Source organism: Miniopterus natalensis, chromosome 8 (assembly GCF_054644295.1).
Source record: "Miniopterus natalensis isolate mMinNat1 chromosome 8, mMinNat1.hap1, whole genome shotgun sequence".
Lineage (NCBI taxonomy): Eukaryota > Metazoa > Chordata > Mammalia > Chiroptera > Miniopteridae > Miniopterus > Miniopterus natalensis.
Window position 1 is genome coordinate 27,857,718 of NC_142088.1, and position 24,907 is coordinate 27,882,624.

Here is a 24,907-nt window from a genome sequence, read left to right on the forward strand (position 1 = left end):
TAAAGTTATTTAGATACTTTATTTTTAAAATATTTTTAAATAATAACATGTCATTTTATTTAACTATGTTTTCCCTTATAATTTTATTGCATCAGTAGCTAATTAATAAATATATTAATTGCTTTGGACATTATGGGCTTTATTATATTAGTAACTTCAAAATCATGATGTAGTAGAAAAATCATTAATGTATTTGCAAATATCATTATTGCATTGGAAAAATTATCTCCTTTTATTACACTATCACAAGCTGATTTGTTATCATCTGCATTCATTAGTGTATATTCGTGTAATTGCACTTCATTAATGTATTAGTTTCTTATAAAGTACTTATACAGTGTAAAGATTCAACTTTAGATGCCAGAGTTATATAAACTATTCCTTTCATTACATATTTAATAACCAAATTCAAAATAATTATATATTGAACTTCAAAATATTTTGTGACTGAATTTCTTTGCCTTATTCATTTTCTTGATATTTAATATTTTTTCTTTTTCTTTTCTTTTTTTCCATAAACCCAATAATAACTTGGGATGGTACTGTTTAGGGGAAAAAAAAGACAGAATCCCTCTCTTTTTCCCAAGGATCAAACCCTATATACACTATGTTTTTCCTATACATACATACATATATGATAAGTTTATAAATTAGGTACAGTAAGAGATTAACAATAACAAAATAGAACAATTCTAACAACATACTCTAATAAAAGTTATGTAAACATGATTTTCCTCTCAAATATCTAACTGTACTCACCTTTTTTCTCCCTGTGGTACCGTGAGGTGACATATCTCACATGTGTATGTAGTACAATTCCAGCCTAGAATCATCTGTGATCATTTTTCCTCTTTTTTTACTCGGTCAGTTGCATTCACACTTCAGATTTTTTTTGCACCTTAAAAATTCCATTGACAGTACCCAAGTTTGGTCTTAGTTTTTGCTTAAATTGTTGCAGTAACTCTGTTTGCCCTGAGTCATCTACTTTTTCTGTTCCAAATTATCACACTTACAGTGGCCTAAAATACAGTTCTGATGAGATCACTTCTCATAATAAAAAACATCATTGGTTCTTCATGATTAGCAAACTGAAAAGAGCATTCTTAGTTTAATAGTCATGATCCTCCACCATAAGGTCCAATCTGGGTGTCCAGGCATTCCATTCACTGTAGGCAAATTTGACTATTTGTATCTTTACCCTCCCAAAGCACGCCATGGACCTTGATCATGAATATATCATCTTAACCTATGGAAATCCCATTCAGGCTTCTCTCTTTACTTACTTTTTAGTGTAATTGCTCTTGCCTTCAATTCATATAAACTCTATTATGTCACCGAGCTTACTAGAATGTGAAATAATAGTCATTTGTATATTTACCTAAGCACCTTCCTGCTCCATTATTTATACAACTCTTGGTTCAATTATTTGGGAGCCCCCAATTTTTTCCAGTAATTTCCTTTTATTATGCCTAAGTTATATATATTTTTTACTTGCAATCAGAATACTTCAGATAAATTATTTTGCCTTAGTAAGCAACAATCTGCTCAGTCTAGGAATCTGTTGGTAAAGTTGGCATGAGTGGAGAGGAGCAAGGGTTAAGGCTGACATTGACCTGACACCTAACCCAGGATTTGCTCCTACACTGCAAGATTGAAGCTATTGCAAGTCAATTGTAAAGACATGACACAGTGTCTAAGGGAGCTTAAAAAGAGTCAGCATTGGGGTGTAAGGTAATAATAAACTGGATTCCTTAAAGAAATTCAACAGAGTAAGTCCAGGAGAGCATAGGAGACATCTGTTCACAAAAGACAGAACCAAAACTCAAGGCACTATTTTGTGGTTCAGAGGGTAGATGCTAATCTTATATATATGGTCACAAATTGGAAAGATAAATTAAAGATTTGGGGTACAGAAACTCTGTTATCAGAACAGTGCACTTCTTGATGGTAAATCATGCATAACCCAAGACCTCACTGTTACTGGAAGCCCTCTTCCCAAAGGGTTTATTTAATACTAAGCCATATTGCATCAGGTCTAAGGAGACCTAAGTACTTCCTGCTTTTGTCAAAGTTGTCTTAGAAATTAAAACAAACCTGAGACTACAGGTGGGATCTCTTGACAGAATAGTAATAGAAATACCGTTGACCTTTGAATAACACAAATTTGAACTGAACAGGTGCATTTATATGCATATTTTTTCAATAAATACTATAAAATATACTTTTAGTTCCTTGTGATTTTCTTAATAACGTTTTTTTTTCTCTAGCTTACTTTGTTATAAGAATGCAGTATGTAGTATATAACATACAAAATGTGTGTTAATCAACTGTTTATGTTATTCATAAGGTCAACAGTGGGCTATTAGTTGAGTTTTTGGTAAGTGAAAAGTTATACACAGATTTTTTGCCTGTGCAAGGGGTTGGCCCCTTTAACTCCCCATGTTCTTCAAGGGTCAACTGTAGTGGGAATCAAATAGATTTTGGCAATTCATCTTCTAGCTTCCTCAATACATTTCCTTTAGCTATTCAATAAATAGTTGCTCGGTAAATATTATACTGTAGTCTTCTAATGTTTGGATTTCCCTTCTCAGATATTTTTGTGTGTGCATTTTTGTTTTCAAAATTTTATTTTTTCTATGCACTGTAAAAATTGTTTTAAATTAATGTAAGTTACAGGCTTTCTTGGTAATGAGAAAACTAGAAGCAGATTGTTCACTGAGAACAGCCTATCAGTGAATTTCCCCTCAGATGTGCATGTCTTACTGGCTATGAATTTCAGTCAAGAATCAGGAGATTCCAACCTTTAAACAGTTTCTTAAGAAAAAGACTATCGATTATAGCACTAGTTTTGCTGAAATGGTGACAAAAATGTTAAGAATAAGATATTTCTGTTATGGCGAGGCTGCTGTTTTCTCTACCTTAGCAGGACTCCATTTTTTGAGAAAGATGCCATTGACAGCTTAAAGTCAGAGAACCAAGGGGTAAGATAAAGTAATGTTCAGTTTTGCTGCAGCTGTTTTTGCTTTCTGGAGCCACCAGGTGTCCACTAGGTACTGTATTTTTCTCCAAAGAAATTGGGAATCTAAAGCAGGTATATGCACTATCTGAAAAAAAGTAAATGCCACTACTATCATAAGGGCCCCAACAGATTTTTTAACTTACGCACACAAACACAGATCAGTATACACAAAAATGACTCTGATTTTAAGCTCTATACTTTATTTTGTGAATTTAGTAAAAGTGTATGATGTTGTGGATGAATCATGGAATATATAATATGTGATATATCACACACCATATATCATATATTAGGTTGGGCAATTATTAAATGTGATTACAACATATTTTAAATATAATTTTTACTGATATCAGAATTATTTAAAATAATTGAATACATATTTATAAAATCAACATTCCTTTTAGTTTATGTGATTTCTTTTCTTCATAGAAATTATTGGGTATATTTAACTTTGTACATTTTGTTTTAGGTAATGCTTCCCCTGTGTGAATATATGAAAAACTGTGAAATACCTTGTGATCTTTGAAATTGATTATGTTGGACAACCCCCATCTTGGGAGGAACTTTAAGTGTTTAATACTCATGATCACATTATAGCACTCTTCCTTCTTCCAGTGCAGCGCTGGCAAACTACAGCCAGCTGGGCAAATCCAGGCTGCAGTCTAATTTTGTAAATAAGCTTCTATTGCAACAGCCACACCCATTCATTTACTTACTGTCTATGCACTCGGCAATGGCAGAGTTGTGACAAAAACTATATGGCCCACAAAGCCTAAAATATTTACTATCTGGTCCTTTGCAGAAAAAAAGTTTTCCAATTTTTGCTCGAGAGATCAATATGGAACGTAAACCTTTGTAAATGAGGATTTGTGAACATACACCATGCTCTTAAACAACATACTGAAAACTTTAATTACCTTTCAGTAATAGTCTTGGTTTGAGGTTTTCTATGCAGAATTGAGTAAAAACTTTGCAGGGTGAATTAAAAATATATAAACCTAGAGGACATATATAATTCAAATGCAGTGAACTTTGTGGCAGTAAAACTCATTGTGTAGTTGGTATAAATATTGCTAACATTTTCAATGGCTTAAAATACACAACTTTGAAAATACAACCACTCAGTGGATAAAATTTTCTCTTCTCTGTTGCATATTGACATGGAATATTTTCACCTGTGAGAATTTGCACTCATAATGGCAATAATGGATTTTATTTTGCTTTTGTTTTTTTAATTTAATTTTTTAAATTATATCATTAATGTACTATATTACATAGTACAAAATTCAGTCAATTGAAAGGCTTTAAAGGTTACAGGATATTTTAAACAGAAGTATAGATTTTACTTTAAAATGATTGTCACTTGAGTCTTTATTGTTGGCAATTAATGCTCATTGATTTGCCTATATTTTGAATAGTCCCATTTAAAATAAATTGAAGAAACTAAATCCATATGGAAATAATGCTTGCTTTTTCTCCATTATATTTCCTCTGACATCCTTTTAGCAATTACAATTTGACCACAGTACAGTTTGATAGTTACCTCCTTGGACTGCAATCTAGGCTTACCCTTTATGAAGTGTCACTCAGAAGTCTAGTTTCAGCAACTATTAGAATGCTGATGCAATGGCTGCATCTATTTTGCTATCCATGCAGATCCTAAAGAAAATAAATGTCAATTTGATTAGATACCTAAGTAACAGACAGATTTCTATATCTGTAAGTATAATGAAATGCATTCTGTAAAGGGCAAGAATGACGATGGTCATTCATTATATCACTTTAGGCTTTTATATTAGTTTTTTTTTAAATTTATCTTTATTGTTGAAAGTATTACAGGTGTCCCATTTTTCCCCACAATTGACCCCCTCCACTTCTCTCCCACCCCATCCCTAGGCCTTCACCCCGTTATTGTCTGTGTCCACGGGTTATGCATATATGCCTATAAAATCTTTGGTTAATCTCTTCCCACCCTCCACCCCCTTCCCCCTTCCCTCTTCCCTCTGAAATATGATCATCTGTTGCATGTGTCAATGTCTCTGGATCGATTTAGTTCATCAGATTCTTTTGTTCATTAGCTTCTTCTTAAAGAAGACCCTTCAACTTTTCCTGTAGTGCTGGTCTGGTGGTGATGAGCTCCTTTAGCTTTTCCTTGTCTGAGAAGCTCTTTATCTGACCTTCAATTCTAAATGATGGCTTTGCTGGGTAGAGCAACCTTGGTTGTAGGTTCTTGTCTTTCATCGCTTTGACTATTTCTTGCCACTCCCTTCTGGCCTGCAAAGTTTCTGTTGAGAAATCAGCTGAGAGTCATATGGGTGCTCCCTTGTAGGTAACTAATTGCTTTTCTCTTGCTGCTTTTAATTTTTTATTTTATTTTATTTATTTTATTTTATTTTATTTTATTTTATTATTTTTTAAATATATCTTTATTGATTTAAGAGAGAGGAAAGGAGAGACAGAGAGAGAGAGACAGAGAGAGAGAGAGAGAGAGAGAGAGAGAGAGAGAGAGAGAGAGAGAGAAACATCAATGATGAGAGAGTCATTGATCGAGCCCACAACCCGGGCATGTGCCCTGATCAGGAATCGAACCCCGATCACCTGGATCCTAGGTTGACTCTCAACTGCTGAGCCATGCCTGGCAGGGCTCTTGCTGCTTTTAAGATTCTCTCTTTGTCTATAACCTTTGGCATTTTAATTATGATGTGTCTTGTTTGGGCCTCTTTGGGTTTCTCTTTTTTGGGACCCTCTGTGCTTCCTGGACTTGTAAGTCTGTTTCTTTCCCCAGGTAGGGGAAGTTTTCTGTCATTATTTTTTCAAATAGGTTTTCAATTTCTTGCTCTCTTTCTCCCCCTTCTGGCACCACAATAATACGAATGTTGGGCCTCTTGAAGTTGTCCCAGAGGCTCCTTATGCTATCTTCATATTTCTGGATTCTTTTTTCTTTTTGCTCTTCTAGTTGGGTGTTTTTTGTTTCCTCATGTTCCAAATTGCTGATTTGATTCTCAGTGTCCTCTACTCTCCTGTTGATTCCCTGTAAATTCTTCTTCATTTCAGTGTATGTAGCCTTCATTTCAAATTGGTACTTTATTATGTCATCGATTTTCTCAGTTGTTTTCATAATAACATGCTCAAACATTCTTATAAACAAGATTCTGAACTCTGTATCTGGTAGCTTGCTTGGATCTATTTCATTTAGTTCCTCTTTGAGAGGTTTCTTCTGTTCTTTCCTTTGTGACATGTTTCTTTGCCTCATTTTGGCTGCTTCCAGGTGTTTGTTTCTATGTATTAGGTAGAGTTGCTATGTCTCCTGGAACTTGTAGAGTGGCTTTGTGTAGTAGGTGTCCTGTAGGGTCCAGTGGCTCAGCCTCCCCAGCCACCTGAGCTGGGCCTTCAGGGTGCTCCCCTGTGTGGGCTGTGTGCACTGTCCTGTTGTAGTTGAGCCTTGGTTGTTGTTGGCATCCCTGGGGGAACTGACCCCCAGGCCAATCAGTTGTGAGGACCAGCTGCACCTGCAGCCAAAGAGCTGCTGTGCTGGAGACACCCCATGGAGCAGGATTTACTTCAGTGGGGCTTTGGTGTTCACCAAGTGCGCCCCTTGAGTGTGTCACTCATGGTTGTTGTAGGGTTGTAATCCAGTGTGGTCGAGTCTGACCACCAGGTGCACTGTCTCTGGGGCCTCCCGGGAGGTGCAAAGTCAGCCTGTGCCAGTGCCTTGCCCAGGGCCACCCAGCATGAGCTACACAGCAAACCGTAGTTGGCTGCTACTCGTGCTGGGCTTGGAGGTGCCCAGGAGAGGCCAAGCTATGAGCCAATGCAGCTGCCGCTAGTGCCAGGCCTGGGGCCACTTATCAAGCTGCATGGGGCACGCTGCTGCTTGTTTGAGAGATTTTAGGAAAGTCCTAAGCATGAGGCTCGAGAGGCCACTTGCACAGAAAAGCCCCTGGAAATGGCCTGGATGAGCTGCAGGTGGGGGGGGCGGGGCCTCGGGAATCACGGGGCGGGGCCAAAGGTGCGAGTCAGGTGCTGGCGATTCAAACATGGCGCCTGCTTCCAGGCTGTGTGCCGGGAGGACTCGCCTAAGGAGCCATGGCCTCCGCCAGCCCTTCTGCCTGGGAGGAAGCCGCCCTCCGCCCCTCGCCCGGATCTGAGGCAGGTTAGTTCCCCCCGAGTGTCCCGGGTCCTTTCCGGCTGCTCCCGGCGCTGGGCTCAGAGGGAGCGTCCGAGTGAGTCCGTGCCGGGCCCTTTAGAGGAGCTGCTGGGGCTCCCGCAGCCTCTGCGACCCTCAGGGACAGTCCCCGCTGGTTTCACAGCCCAAAGCTGTGGGGACGTCTCTTCCTGGCCCTGGAGCCCTGGGCTGGGGGCCTGCTGTGGGGCTGGGACCCCTCCCTCCTCCGGGAAACCCCCACCCCGAGATTCCCTCCCGGGTTTAACCCGCGGCACCGGGTGTGGGCCCGCGGCCTAGTCCCGGGGATCCAGCCCCGACCTGCCCGCGTCTCTGCCCCTCCTCCCGGTCTCGGTGCTTCTTCAGGTCCCTGGCTGCGGGGCTTCTGTGCAGCCGGGTCTCTGGAGGCTCCGAGTGACGGTGGTTCTGTGTTTCAGTTGTGATTCTGATGTGGTTGCGGGAGGGGCGGGTGCAGCTGGTACCTTTGCCGCCATCTGGTTTCCTCTATATCATTATTTCTATTCTGTTTGACAAGAATTTTTTGAAGTCTGTTTCAGAAAAATATGAGTTCATTTTATATCTGGTTATTTAAGGGATGCGAGATATGGGTTCACTATCATGAAAGTATTAGCTCAGTATTCTGTGACCATTGGATAAAAAGGAAAATATATTTTCAAGGAATTCTTTATAAAGTGATATTATATATACATTTATTATATAAAGTGACATTAGAGGCAAATCAAGAAAATACTTTCAATAGTTTGAGTTAATTACGGAACAATCATTTATTCAGACATTTACTGAAATGCAAAAACAGCAAATTAAAAAAAGAAAAGAAAAAATGTCAAGGACTAGAAAATGCTTAACTCTGATTTCTGTGAGAAGGCTTCCATATCTCTATCCCTATATCCAACAGGAACTTTTAGATTTATATCAACCCAGTTCCAAACAAAGTGCTGGCCACCTAGGAGAGTTCCTTTTCTTTTCTAGTTATTTATTTACTTGCCAAGATTCAAACTCACTGATAAGCTTCAGCTGAACTTTTTCAGTCTTTTCACTTGACATTACTCCAAACTCTGCTGAAATCTCACAGTCATCATTTCTAAAAGAAAATCTCATATCCCGCCCATACCCTGTAACACAAAACGGCTTCCCTTAGTCTCAGAGTGCTCGCTATTTTTTTTTTTTTTTTAATTATGAAGTATTTCGAACATACTATAAATTAGGGAGATTTGTGCAATAACTCCCAACACCCATCCCCTAAGTTCATCGACCGTCGCTTTGTCGGGCTTCTCTCTCCCCTCTCCCTCTTGTCTGTTCTTCCCGTTCCCTCCCTGCTGCGGCTGAATCGTCTGGTAGCACATCCAGTGTCCAGGTTGTCGTTTTCCTGGAGCGTGCTTTAGTGTACCTCTCTCACTCTGGGCGTTTGTTCCAAAGGCCTCATCAGAGTTGGGCCCCACTGGGCGAGAATAATTCATGCCGTGTACTTCCTATTGTATCCTCCTCAGGGACACACAGTGTCTTGTCCCACTTTTGGTAAAAGTTGATCAGTGAGCTGAAGTGGCCACATCCATTTTCATCCATTGCAAAATTTCCCATTCAGCTTCCTTCTAGTAACTTCACACACTGATAGGCATTACCAAAATCTATTATTGTATCAAGGGCTATAACATGTTGATTTTCTAATTTAATTATGCCCTCTGTATTTATCAGTTAGAGTGCATTTATAAAGGAAGGTTTTTGCTCATCAACTAGGTGGTGTTTGGATTTTTGAATTTCTCTTCTATGTGTATTGATATGAACTCATGGGTTTTTTTCTTATTCAATGCATTTTGATCAATTCATTGTTAATTTTTGATGCTCTATTTTTTACACCTTTGGTTGATGAGAGGCCCTTCAAATTCACTCATTTTGTATATGACACCATTATCTTTGCTTGCTTTATTTTTTTCTCCTACAGAAAAATATCTCTGGGTCTTTTGTATCTTTCCTGCCCCAGCCTGGATTAGGTTATCTTCTTTCTGACTTAGTTCATTTTAAAGGGAAGTAATAGAGAAAACAATCTCTATGTTAAGTGTGCACATTTTATTATGTTCCCATTGCTAGACTCTTTCATTTGATAAAATTAAAAGATAAGTATTTTTAAAAAGAAAACAACTAATGAATTCATATGTGATATTTCTAATTCAAATTTAACAGTACACTATTTCTTAGTTTTTATTCATTATGTCTACATTTTTCATTTTTTACTGAAAATGTGTTAGTCCCTCTCAAGTATAATTATTTATTTATACTTCTCCTAGTTTATAAAATATTTTTGAAATATTAATGTTAATAATGTTTCTAATGATCAGACTAATAAATTAAAATTTAAAATATTTTGCAGCTATATTTGTATTTGAATATATATTTATTAAGATATATAGTTAAAACAATATCTAAAATCATTAGAAAGAATTATTTTTTCAGTGTGGTTATGTCAGTAATTTGATGCACAATGAAATTCATTAATTTTAGTTTATTATCAATATTTTGAGATTATTTTAATTTTAATTTTACATTTTGCATTTTAAAATATGTGATTACAAAGTAAGATATATATCAAAATATATTTGGAGATGTTAGGCTTTTATCCCTGTACTTTTCACCCAGTTCTTTTTCTTCTAATAAGTATACATTTGCTAAAATTTGGTGGTTTTCTTTTCATTTTTTTGTAAGTAAAATAAATACACACACATATCTCTATAAATATACACACTCATAGTGTCATCTTTGTTCTTAAAATGGTAAAATATTACACATACTGTTATGTAATTTGCTTTTTTACACAGACAAATATATACTTGAGGTTATTCCATATTATTGTATAAACATCTCCCTTTATTACAGATAATGTTCCACTGTGTTGATGTACCAGGTCCCTGAGGCTGATGATCCAAGCTCCTTCTAAGCAAAAGTTTCAAATAAAATCATCTGCAATATCAAGGGGTGATACAACATAGTTAGTTGTCTCTAAGAGTAACAAGTAACTCAAATGTTTTCAAAATCCTATGAATCAAAGGTTTCTGAGATTCTAACTAAAAATAGTATGAATAAAAGATTATGATCACATAATTTTATTTTTATTAGTTATAAAATGCCAATTCCTCTGTTTCATTCAGCATAAGTTAGTGAAAAATTTACTATGCTAGGTAGTGTATTATCTCTTGGGATTCAAAAATTAAATATTAGACCTTGAGTAAGCTAATATTTGCCTTTGTTGATATATGAAGATATTTTTACTAAGAAATTTAACTGTGAATGGAAAGTTTCCTGTTCTATGAAGCTCATAAATTACAACATGGGCAGGTTGTAATATATATTGTCAAGTGATGGACCCTATGACTAGGATATAAAAGTTGGGCTATGTGAGCAAGTGAAAGTGTTACTGGTTTTCATTAAGGGAGCTGAGATTTGACAAGTGAATATTCTGTGCAAGAGATTTCTAGAGCAAGAATTGTTAAAAATTTTTGTAAACTTGAGCATATATAGGCACTATCTAAGTATGCATATAACCATCAGTCACCCATATGTCCCTTGCAGTCACCCCATTTAAGAGCACCTGATAGTCCATTGGGTAATTTGTCTCAGAGTCATTCCCCAACGGCTCACCTGGCAGTTAATTCTAATGTTCACACTCCGCATGCTTCTCCCAACTCTGACATCGGCCACTTCTCATTTCCCTGCTGGAAACTCCCTCTCCCTCCCCTCATACATCACTGCTATTTTCTTATAGACAATTTCTGTAAACAACAAAAAATTTGGAGGAAGGTAGGAATAAATCTGTATAACAGCTATAACTAATCCATAACTTAAACTATCCTAACACAAAGTTAACCCTCAGAAAAATCTTTGCAGGGCTTTGTAGATGAAATACTATAAAAGGTGATGAGTGAAACTGAAATAGTTTCAGTGGAGCAGGGTTTAAAGCCTGTCTGACCTGCCTTGAGAAAAACAATTGAACTTGAAAAAGAGTAGGACAGGAATATATTTAACTATTTTGAGGAGTTTTTGTTAAGGGAAGTGAGAATGGAGTGCAGTAATCCCTTATTACACACATATAATACTATTAAAACAATTTATTGACTTGATACATTTTTATATCCAGTAAATGTCAGCTTCACAAGGGAAAGGAGTTAATCTGTTTTCCTCACCATTCTACTCTCAGTGCTCAGTACAGCAAATGCTTGAAACCATGGAAGTGATTAAAAAAACATTTGTGAAATGAGTGAATAAATTAATTATTGGAGACTCTTCTGATGCAGTTACAATATAGTTTGATCATTAAAACATTAGACAGATACAAAATACCCCAACATTCTACACTGTAAAAATGTATATCATTGTATATCCATACGTGCTCAATGTTCAAAATATTTAATTTGTATGCTTTTGTTGTTAAACAAAGATTAGTATTTCTTTATAAAGAAATAATAATTATGTTGTATATTGCACAGAGAATTTTTTAAAATGCTTACATTTGAAGGTTTGAGTAAAATATTTACTTTGGCTTTAGTTATTTGTATTTATTTTTCTTCTTTCCAATTTAAAATTTACCAACAAGAAAAGGTTACCGTGACCAAAATAATATTTTCTTTTAGCATTTTTCCACATTTAGGGCTCAACCTTCATTTCATTTTATTGCTCTAAAAAAATCTTACTGAGCTTGTTTTGGGAAACTCAGAATGTGCCTCTGTCATCAGAAATTGTACTTATATAATAAATGACATTTTTAGAAAAAAGAAAGAAAATAGTGGAATTATACTGAAAATTAGAAGCCAGGCTATCACTTCCTTAAGTCTTTCTCTACATTTTTGGCAAGTTTGTAGTTTTTGTTATAACCTCTAAGTTATTTCAAACTATCTATACTGTTTAACTACGCTCCCACTGCAGGTGATTGATCACTCCTTCAGTATTCTTTTCAACGTATGACCTGTTGATTTCTCAGCAGTCCAGAAAGGGCTTTCCTTTTTAGAGATGTGTTGAACCTCAGACTGGCTCAGAGCTGATCCTGTCATACTTGTATCCAGAATCTTGCTCTGCTGGAGCCAAGGAATGTTAAATTCCCTTTTATAAGAAGCTTTTTCTAATGAAATGAAATGGGATATGGTCTTCCTCCCATATCTCACCCTGCCCTCCTGTCAAAGTGTGGGAAGGAGGACTGGTGAGACCGTGGGGAGGTGTCCCCACCCTTCCGCTGATTCGGGGTCTCTGCTTACTGCAGGAAGGGCGTGGAAAGAAGACAGACACCTCCGGTTTAATTTGCGCTTTAATAGTTAACCTTTCAATAGTTGCTGCTGATCAGACCATCGCCTGCTCATCTTTGCCTGTGGATAAACAAAAAGTCAATGGGTGACTTTGGGTGTCTCCAATGGGTGTCTCGTATAGATTCTGCAATAATGCTGTCATTGAATGGTGACTGCATGTGAAAAACACAGCACCAGTTCTAGGCTCTTCACTCAGCCGTCCTGTTTCAGCAAGGCCCCCTGGGCGCCTGCTGCCGAAGGCCCCTTTCGGAATGGCAGTGCTATGCAAGTATAACTCACGTTTGGTCCACTTAATCTTTGGGAAATTTGCTCATCTCTGTTGCTCTAAGCTGTGGGAGTGGAGACTGTCCATGTACCACCCCGTCTCTTTTCTCAGCATCTCTCCTCAATTCTCTCTTCTTTTTTCAGGTAAGCAGACAGATTGATGATTTTGCTTTCTAGAAACTGTCCAGCTAGAAAATGAAATGTGAAATACCTCAGATTGTTAGAGACACTTGGATTCCTGTTCACTTGGGTTTTTCAGGGGGGAAGAAGAAATGATGCCTTGCCTATTACACTGAAAATTCACAACCTAGGAGGTTTTTCCCTTTCTCCTACTCCCAGGTCATGTCTGGGAGGTCTGTGGTATGTGTGTGTGGGGTACGGGAAGGGATATGGTAGTCTCTTAGTGAGGCTTAAGTACAAGTCTTCTGCCTGGGGCACAATATATCTCTAGGACACCCAATGTTTACTGAAAGGAGCCCAACAATCTGAGATTCGGGACCGGGTTTATAAAAGAGAGGAGTTTAGTTGACTTTTAAGATTATTACAATGCTTGCTAGCATAAATGTGGGAGGGGGATCTCAGGAGATCGTCAGTTAAGTAATAAAAGTGACAAGGTGTGCAATGCCAGACTCTGGCTGGTTATATCTGATATTGTCATTTCAAGTCTATGTTGAATATCTATAGATGAAGAGGCATTTCTACTTTTCTTTTGGTCTCTCCCCTGAAGTTTTACTGTAAAAAATGGCAAGTGTGCTTCCTATCTGATCTAGACATTGTTATAGGGTAACTTATAAATAAAAAGCACATTATTTGTAGGTCTAATACATGTGTGGCTTTAAGTGCTTGCACAAGCGAAGGTGGCTTAATTCAATTAAGATTTCTCTGGAACCGTAGGAAAATCCTTCACGCCTTAGTTTAAATGCTGTATGCCTTGAGACTTGACTGAACCCTCCCCACCTACTTCAGTTACTTTTATTTCACCTTCCCTCCTAAATCATATGAATCAACAACTATATTATATTTATTTATTTACTTACTTATTGCCTTTCTTCTCCAATAAAAAATGTAAACTTTTTCAGGACACACGGGTGGCATATCTAACTCAGGCCCTGCAGTGCACCCATTGCCCAGGACAGTGGCTCGCACAGAGCTGGTGCTCTTTAAAGATCTGTTGAATAAACTATCATAAGAAGGAATAAATGGACAAAGGTTGATTATTGCACTAAAGGGGTGTTAGGAAAACCAAGAGCGTTACTCTGCCAAGGAAGAACTCAATAAATACTCAATAAATATTGATTTATTCCCCTGTTTTACCTCCCAATCTTACTAAATAGTCAGTGCTCTGTGAGGTTGTGTTCCTTCAATAATTGGGTGTGTGAATTAGTGGTGAATAGGTTCTCTGTCACTGTCTGCTGGTTTTTCCTTTGCATTCTCCCACATTTGTATGGGTACATTGCTCAAAAATTAATCAAAAAGACCTTCAGTTTCTTCCATACTCCAGGCATATTTAGTAATGGAGCTCAAGATGTTTCTTTTTATCTTTTTTTCTTCCACTTTCTCTTGAGATAATTGAATAAATCTTGTGGGGGTTTTGGGGCAGGGAGAGATGGATTGACTAGTCCTTCATATTTTCAATGGCTAATTTCAATGAAAGAAAATGCAGTTTATTTTGTATTTGTGGGAAGTATTTGTGGGAAGAGTAAATATATTTTCCTATATATATTTTCAATATATTGTCTACTTACTATTTTATAAAATGCATGTTTTTAAATTTTAAAAATAACAGGAATATCCTCCTCAAAATTATAACATAATACAACATATATAAGAAAAATATGAAAGTATATTGGGTAAAATATCTCCAACCTCCTTCCATGAAAGATCACTTTTATTTATTTTTCTTTTTTTTGCTTAATTTCTTCTGATTTTTACTAACATGTATGCATATTTTCTTTATAGTTATAATTTCTACTTACACATTTGTATCTTGCTTTAAAAAATATTGCTTAACTGTTTTAGTTATTGGATGCATTTCTATATTTCTAAGTAACTACTTCTATATCACTGGATTTTGTTGGTATAAACAAGGACATGATGAACATACATATGGCTTTTCCTATTTTTCATATTATTTCTGTGTGATAAGTTCCTATACACAGAATCAAAATGGTAAAAGACAAGGGATGGCAATTTTGTTTAACCAACTTAAAATATTCTGGTGTTGCTAAATTTTTACTTTTTAACATTGGATACTTCATCTCTGATTCTGTAGTGAAAAGTCTGTTTACTAATTATTTCAAATAACATAATTATTCATATAATTTTAAACTATAATGACCCAATCACTTTAGTAAGAACAAAATAGTTTGATTATATTCTTACTATTTAAGACATAGCAAACAGGCATTTTACTTAATAAAAGATAAGGATTGGATATGACATAGGATACTCTTGGGAAATTTCTGACTATTCACTTTATAGGACTTTGGAGGGAGACTAAAATAGTTTATTATTATTTTTCAATAAAGCAAAATGGGTTAAAACCCCTAACAAGCAATTTTATGTATTTAAATAATTTTCAAATCTATTCTTATAGATGAAATATTTCAACAAATAATTCACTTTATCCAAATTATAAAGCTAGAATGTATATTATTTGGAGATTAAAAGAAGCAAACTTATCTGTGATAAATCTTAAAACATCCAGTAATAAGAATATCAACCCAACTTCATTATAGTTAGACAAACAAAACAAAACAAAACAAAAACAACCAAAAACAACCCAAAACAAAAAGAGGTCTTTTACTTGTCAAGTCTTCTCTGGTATATATTTAACTTTACATATGATCTGTCCTATTAAAGATATTTTACCATGAGAAAGTAATTAAAGCTTTCCTGATAGTTATGATATCAAATATAGGAGCCAAAAATCCTTAGCATTCAGTCTATCACTCGGAAATTGACTAAACAATAGGTGGGGCAAAAGTAGGTTTACAGTTGTTTGTATGGAAAATAGTATAATAATTAATAAATAATAATACAAAAATAAACTTTCACATATCACAACTGTAAACCTACTTTTGCCATACCCTGTATTTTTGCTCAGAGTGTAGATCTGCTAATAATACGTCTTTTGACATGGCTAAATTTATCTAACTTCACTGTTTCTCTTCCATTGTCTATAAAATGTTTTAAAAGTAAATTTACTGCTTTTTTGATGTAGTAAGATAATAATAAAAATGCTGCTTTGGAGAAGTTATTGAACAGCAGCGACCATAATTTTCTGTTAATTATTCATGCTTCTTGAGCTATGGCAAAGGGAAGACTTAAAATAACACATGCACCTCCTCTTGGAAATTGTGAGTAACAAACTGTCTCTTCGATGGTAATAGTCTCCTGATCTCTTGGCCTTTCTATATCTCAAATCTACTAATACAGTATATTTAAAACAGAAAAGTCACAGAAGTGGTACTTATTCTGGTGAATGAATCTAAAAGCCTCTGCTTTAGGGCACCCCGGAGTTTAATAGATCCTCACTTGGCTAGTCATCCTCAAAACCATACCATTTCTCCCTTTTGAAGTCTTAAGACCTTGGGTAATAGTTGTTTACATTCTGTTCACTGACCATTTTTCTGTATCTCCTCAGGTGTTTTGCTACTAAAAGGGTTATCTGGGAGCCAGCAGCATCCCCATCTTCTGAGAGCTTATTAGAAATATAGAATATCAAGTTCTGCATCAAAATAAACATTTTAGCATGACACCAGGTGATTCATATTCACATTAAATTTTGATCAGTACTGATTTAGAATTTAAATTCCTTTATCCTACTCTTTCCAACCAGGATGACCCGAGGTGTTAAAACTACATTGTACTGCAAAAGTTGAAGGCTTTCCTTCTCTAACTCTACATAAACAATTACTGTTGGCTGACTCTGGGTGTCTTTATCTTTTTTAAAGTTTTTTTTTTCCCCCCCACAGTTTTTATTTGATGACAAGATCAATCAGTCTTTAGACTGATCTCACATTCCCAAGATTCAGAAATTTCCTTCAGAAAAATCAAGAAATAGTTCCTTCTGTTTACACAATAAACTACAAAGCCATTTACCTTTCACTGTATTTTTCCTACATTTTCGAATGAGCTGGATTACTAGACACAGGATATCCTAAGGGCATACTTTGCCAATTGTAGATCTAGAAAATTTGTTTCATCTCGACACAAGGCAATAATACAACCATTGTAGAGGTCAACTCCTATCTTGCTTGTTTGTTTAATGATGAACTATTTTAGTTCTCTACAGAAAAATCTATGATCTTGTTCTCTGATTATTTACAAACAAGGTTCAAATTCAAATGGATATAATATTTCCAGTCCAACCTAAAAGCACAGGAAGGTATCACTTCTGAAGTGTGGAAAAGTCACGCAGGTCCTCAAAGGTTAGCTGCTCCATGTACTGACAGTTCCAAACTTTCTGGGAAGAATGTATCTAGAGGTGACTGGCTTGTTCAAAGTAGGGGTTAGGGGTTCTGCCGTAAGCTTGGGTGTGCATGAATAGTGCATTTGTTACTCCCTGAGAATTTAAAATTATTTGGGATGTCTAAAGGGATTGATGATGGTGATTAATACAGGCTGCATTGGCACAGGGAGCTTTTTTGTTACTTGAAATTTGTGTGTATATGGAAGTGGAAAGGGAAGTAAATAAAGATCATTCTGAAAACAAATTAAGAGTTTATTGAAGTTAAGTGACTAGGTCAAGAGAATGACAATGCGAAGAGAATGGCAATCAGTTACCCCCTGCCTGCTAGCACCTACCCCAAAGCCCAAGTAGCATGTCCTGTTTCCCTTTTTACTTCATACGGAATTTATAGTGATTTATATAGGTTCTATGAATGGTAAATTCAAGTTCCAAACAAGCTTCCCTGGTCCTCATAATGAATTCAATTTTACATTTTTGCTAGCTGGACACATGCCATTGAAGGTTTAAGCATTATGATATGCTTTGCAATGAGAAAAACTATTTTTCTTTTTTGTGGGGATTCCACACCCTAGTTGTTTTGCATCTTCCTCTAGTTGTTCAGACTTCCTGATATTGGGAATGGCGCTAGGGTAACTTTTAGTACTATGAACCCAGAAATAGCTGGTCCTACAGTTGAATACCCATTCACAGTTCATGTCTTCAGGATCTATAAGGCAAATAACTACAAAGGAGAAAGCAGTTACTACTCGGGGGAAATTTATCCCCAGTCCCCAATGTAGTAGTCAAGTGCACATGGTTAACAACCTGAAGAACTTTTGCCTAGTTTGTTCAAGCCCAAGTGACCCACAATAAAAGGAAATGGAAGTCCATTTTTCACAACTTCAAACTGATCTGTTCATAATTTCAGATGTCGCATTCTCACCTGAGGAAAGCCTGTGGAGGGGGATACCTGCTGCTAAGAGTCAGCATACAGTCTCACCAGCTACATGCAAGTGCCAACAGAGGATATGGAAGGGGAGAGAACAGTGCAGCCCATATATCACTCCTGTCTCGTAAGTTAGAGATCAAAGCGTTTCCTCATTGCTGAACTCCTTTGCAGGTTCCACCCACTAAAACAGCATCTAATATCTTTGGTTCAGGGAAACAGAAGGAAAAGGGAGAGAAAATACTGTCTTCAGCCACTGCTGAGCAGTTCTAATGGTTATGCCATATTTAAAATAACCTACAGAAAACTTCAGTATAATTTTGGAAATTTGAAGTAATTATTATTTCAATATGCTTATGGGACCAAAAAAAATATAAAGCCTTGGCAGTTCTGCTTGCTTATGGATTTAGTTAATAAACAATGTTGTTGTGAAATTCGTATCTCACTGGTTTGCTATTTAATTGATTTATTTTTCTGACGGAGGTGAAGAAGTTGCCACATGTTTTAATTAGGTAGGTATGCCAGCTAGTGAAAAATATTGGTTATTACATGAAAGTGTACTTTAAATAATACATGTGAGATTATGTAAATAGGATTTTTAAAATAAAACATTGGCAAAATATTTCAGCTATTATAGTTCATATTTCTCTAGCTAAAGTTCTTTTTTTTTGGTAATAGATAAAATTTACTTGAAGCAATAAACACTGGACACTGGGAATCTATAGTGGTTAATAAAAAAGAGAAAACTTCTGGCAATGGGATTGTGTACGTCTTCAATTTGCTCACCATTATCATCAGTAACCTTACTTGAGCATTTCCCTAATTATAATAAAGAAGAAAATACATTCTCTTTCCTCTGGAGCATGTAGACAAGCAGCAAGAATTAAAGCAGTGTTTAACAAAATTGTAGTTGTTATAGTATGTTTGCAATTTAAGCCCTTACACTCTGCAGATATAAATAATTAGATTCACAGAAACTTGCCCCAAAAGTTGTAAAACAAGACAAAATGATTTTTATGCTTTCTTCATTTATTCAAAAAAAAATTCATTCATTAAACTGTAAAGTTTTTGTGCTATTGTTTTCCGCATATGTTTGGGGGGTCACCACTCACATTTCATTTAGATTTTTTACATATTTCACTCTGTTCTGTGTTCAGATCTTAATTTATAAAGGTGACTTAGTGATGACACAAAATGTTCAGTGTCACTGAATGAAAAGTTTAATGTTACTCCCAGTTCCTCTAGAAACAAGAGGCTGCCCACACAGGGGACACATCGGGTTTTGGTCAGGAAGCAGAAGCTGGAACAACTGATAATTTTAGGCCACAGCCTTTATTGAGGTTTTCAAGGGAAAGGCAAAACAGGGCAGGATGATAATTTCAGTGGGCTTTAGGCCAGAGGGGAGAGCCCTACTTGCCGGGGCCCTGGCCCTGGAATGATTAAGTCACAGGAATGTTGCCTCCTGGGGTGTAAGGCAAGATAGAGGAAGCACAGCTCTAGATTGAGTTGTCTGTAGCTGAGACTTACTCTGGGCGGGGCATTTTGCTATGTTTAAGAAGTGGCTAGCTCTTTGAAGGGCATTCTCTCCCCAGCCAGAAAGATTGCTTTATGATATCAAAACATCAAAATATATAGAAAACAAAAATATGATTAATACACATATATCTTTTCATTGTATACATGTTTTATTATAATTCCTTAAGCAAATTTATATTAAATCTATTTTTAGAATCTTTGCTAATTCAATCATCTCTATCATTTATGAGTATTTTTAATTGACTGACTTTTCTAGATATTTTTCCCTTGTTCCTGATTATTGAAATGTGCAATGCTTTATTTTTATTGCATGCTGGACGTTGTGTGTTTTATTTTTTGTGGGATGGATTCCATTGTTGTCCTTCAAAGAGGAGTGGGCTTTGTTCTGGCATGTAGCATACTTTACTTATGGATTAGTTTGGGCCTTTCAAAATGTGTTTTTAAGCTTTTATATGGTGGACTTAATGATGCTTTCACTCTGGGGTCATTTTATCCCTTATATTAAGGTATAACATTTTTGAGTCCTTACTAAATACCCTAGAGTCTCCTCTTTGTCAGAATTTGAATATCTAGTGTCAGCTTGCTTGTGGGATTTCTAGAGCTTATTTTATAAGTTTATAGGTATCTGGTCATTCTTTTCACCAAATATGTAATTCTACCCTATGGCTGGTTTAATATTCAGCTGAATACTTAAGAGAACCAACCCCATGAAGAATCGTTAGATATTTTCATGGAACCCAGTCTTTTTCCCATGCTCTCACACCTTAATTTTCAGGCATATCAAGGTCCCTCAACTTAAATTCTGTCTCCTCAACTGGATGAGATCACCTGTGCTCCCTCTATGTGCATCTTAGTGCTGAAATTGTCTCTAGGCAGAAAACTGGGGTCATCTCAGGGCTCTTATTTGTTTCTCTTCTATCATTTATCACATATTTTTACTGCCTGCTATCAGATGTCTAAAAACATTTGTCATATAGTTTGTCATGTTTTCAAGTTGCTTACATAAAAAAAGAGAAAACCAAGATAAGTAGAATCTAGTTATTCCATTATGGCTAGAAGCAGAAGCTTCCATTTTAAAGTAAATAATACACTGTATATATATAACTAAACAAGAGGTCATTTTTCAAAATGATTAATTGCCTGGCCAGCATGGCTCAGTGGTTGAGCATCGACCTATGATCCAGGAGATGTTGGTTCAAATCCCTGTCCGGGTTGCAGCATGCCCGGGTTGCAGAGCCCATCCCCCTTAGGGTGCGTGCAGGAGGCAGCTAATCAGTGACTATCATTAATGTTTCTATTTCTCTCTCTCTCTCCCTTCCTCTCTCTGAAATCATTAAAGATATATTTAAAAGAACACACACATTCAAAATGACGAATTAGATCCCAGCAAGATAGAAACTAAAAGTGTGACAATTATTTTCATCATTTAATTTTGATTAAAAAAGAACCTTTTAAAACATGTAATTGTAGATGAAAAATGAGGTACTTGATGACAAAAACAGCTCTCGAATGGAGAATGGAAATAGGATTCATTGGTTTTCTTTTTGAGATTATTGCAACAACCATGAATGAAGTATACAACCAATAGTAAGTATACATTTCAAAAAAGGCCCTTTCTTTATAAGTCATTGAGTGAGTGAAATAGTACTTCATATAGACTTCCTAATATTGCCATAATACTGTATTTAATTTACATAAATATATGCATACAAATTTTTATTTTAAATTTCTATGAATATAGTTCTTATATAACTATAAACTAAACATACCATAACTTAAAGGTAAATAAAATTTCATATGAAATAGAATTTAGCAACATAGATTTATTTTAATAGTTGAAGTTGAGTTATTGAAACTAAGTTACAAATGTTGTATTTAAGGTAGAAATATATGTTTTTATTGCTATCAGTTCAGCTTATTACTAGACACATTATGATTATCACTGAAAAAATTGTTCTTAACAACAAAGCCATTGTTTTAATGGGTAATCTCTAAACAGCGTACATTAAATAAGTCATTTGTAGAAAAATTTCCATTGAGATTTTGTTGCTGAACTAATGAACTCTTACAAATTGACAAGTACAAGAACTATGTCTCTGTGACATATATTTTTAAAATATAAATGTACAACAAAATACGTAAGTAGTTTGCTATTGAAATGCTTACATTTCTGCATTCTTTTAACATGCCTCAGTTTTACTATCACTTTCCCCTATTCATGTATCAGTCAAACCAATTTTTATTCAACATAATGTTGAATAAATTATATATAACTATATATGGCATTCAGGTATTTAAATATATGTTCATTTTTTAACATCCTAGCCAATTAAAAGAAATATTACTTGATGACAATGTGATTTTAAATGTGAATGTAAATTTAGACATACAAATTATATACTGTACTTAGTTATAAGATGTGTGTCTTGTCAGGGGGTAGAATAATTTTTTCACATGCAAAAACAAAAATAATTTTGATAATTCCTGAAGATCTGAGAATAATTCCATGAATCAATAGAGGTCTTAGAATCCCAGTCGAAAAATCAATCTATGAATTATGGGGAGCCACTGAACTATTTAAGAAGGGAAGAATAAAAACAGGCACAAAATGAAGAGTGAAAATTGTAGATAAAATATGACAGCTTTAGCATTTTTAATTTTGTAGCACAACGTGCCCAGTTTGCATATTTAAGTACTGATGGACCTGACATCATTTATCACGTTGACTTGGAAATGACCTCAGATCCTTTTGGGTTAATGTTTAAGTTTGCGTTTTTGCCATTTTTAAAAAAAATCAATTAATGCACCCATAAGAACTGTGGTTAAAATATTTGACTCATTTTGAATTATTAAATTGATTTTTGCTTATTCTGTCTGGTGCATTTGTGGCTTATTACAAAGGCAAAAGGTTATCATTGTAAAGGCTTCCTGATCTGTGCACTAAGAAGACTTCAATAATCATTTAGCACTCAATATCAATTACTCTCACTTTGCTGTTGATGTCAACTTTACTGTTAACTTTAAACACATTTTAAATTGTAGAGGAATCATTATTATATACAGAAATAATAAGACTTTCCAGTAAATGTTACACCACTGAGATGTTTTGAATTGATTTTTTTCACCCACCTTAATCTAAAACACCCCTACAGTAAATAGAAAACATCCTATAACAGATTTTTGTTCTCTTTTTGGAATTTTAAAATAATAAATGTTCATTACTTAAACTAAACCAGAAGTTTAATGTCTTTTACAACTTACCCAAAACATAAATAAGCTCTTATAGAGGAGGTTAGCCAACATAAAATTATAAACTTTTAAAACAGTTTTTAATATTTAATTTAAAAAATCTGCTTCAGATTTTTCAGTCATTACATGTGAATTAGTCGTATACTGGAGTTGAATGTAATTAGTGACATATTTATTTTATGGCCCATGGTTGAGAATTATAAAACAAAATTATTATGTTTAAATAATTATTTGATCTGTCTAAATGTTCTATTTTAATTTCTTTTTCTTTCAGTTGGTTTGATATTAATACAGTGACCCAATATTTTCAGGAAAGATTAAACTTTGTTTTTACTTTTAGATACTATGTTTAATTGACTGTCAGTTTCTTTCTTTTGAATATTCCCTTTTCCCTTAGTTTTTAAAACAGGAATATTTTTGCTTTACCTCATTTAGTGTTTAATTTGACAGGACTAAATTTTCTTTATCAATAACTTCAAACCCCTAGTTGTGCTTGATAGGTATAATTCATTGCATTTTTGTGCAATGTAAGAAAAATAATTTACTTTCATAGTCTTTTAATTCTTTTTTTCTTTGTCCATAAAGATGTTTTAAAATAACCTTTTTATTTTAGAGTAGTTTTAGATTTGCAGAAAAGCTACAATGGTAGCACACGTGTCTTTGGGCATATTGTACACCCCTCATTCAGTTTCACCTACTACTAATATTTTGCATTAGTGTGGTAACAACATTCTCTGCATACCATTTCCTTACTCAGAAACACATAAATAATTCATAAGTATTTTCCATCTCTGTAAAGAGATCACTACACCCATTTTCTTAAGTCAGACACCTGCAAGTTCCATGTTTGATCACTATCCAATGTCTAGCTTTCAGAAAACTCCATTTATCTTATTTCCAAAATATATTTCAAGTGTATCCACTTCTGTACATCTCTCCTGTCAATATCCTGGTCCAAGCAACTTTCATTGCTTGTCTGGAGTACTAAAATAAACTTACTTCTATTTTATGAAGCTATAATTTACATAGCATAAAATTCACTCATTTTAAGTGTATAGTTCATTGATTTTTATTGAATTTATAGAGTTCTAAAACCATCACCACAATCCAGTTAGCATTTCCATCACTCCATGAAGTTCCCTTGTGCCTATTTAAAGTCTATTCCCACTCCTACCTCAACGCAGCCAACTTCTGATCTGCTTTCTGTTTCTATAAAATTAGTTTCTTTTTTGAATTTCAACATAAATGGATTTACAAGGTTTGTGTCTGGCTTATTTCATGTATCATAGTTTTAAAATTTCCTCCATGTTGTTTTGTGTTCATTTTTATTGTGAATAGTATTCCACTGTATAGATATATCACATTTTGGTTGGGCATTTGAATAATATCCAGTTTTGGCTGCTATAAAAATTTGCGTATCCCTGGTGGGTGTGGCTCAGTTGGTTGGTATAAAAACCGAAAGGTTACAGATTTGATTCCTGGCCAGGGCAAGTGCCTGGCTTGTGGGCTCCATTCCGGTAGGAAGTGTGCAGGAGGCAGCCAATTCATGTTTCACTCTTCCATCAGTGTTTTTCTCTCTCTCTCCCCCTCTCCTTTCCTTTCTCTAAAAGTCAATTTTAAGAAACCTTTAAAAAAAATTGTGTGTAATTTGAGTAATGCTGCTCTGAGTATTCACGTGCAAGTTCTTTGTGTGGATATAGGTTTCTAATTATCTTGCATAGATTCCTAGAAGTGAAATCACTGGATAATAAGATCAGATTGTATTTAACTTTTTAATAGATTGAGAAAATATTTTTCAAAGTGACTGTACTATTTACATTCTAACCAAAAATACATAAGTGTTCCTGACTGTATTTAATAGGATTGCTTTTATGGATTGAATTATGTTCCCCTCAAAAAGACATGTTGCAGCCCTAACCCCCAGCACCCCCCAGCACCTCAGAAGGTGACATTATTTGGAGATAGGGTCTTC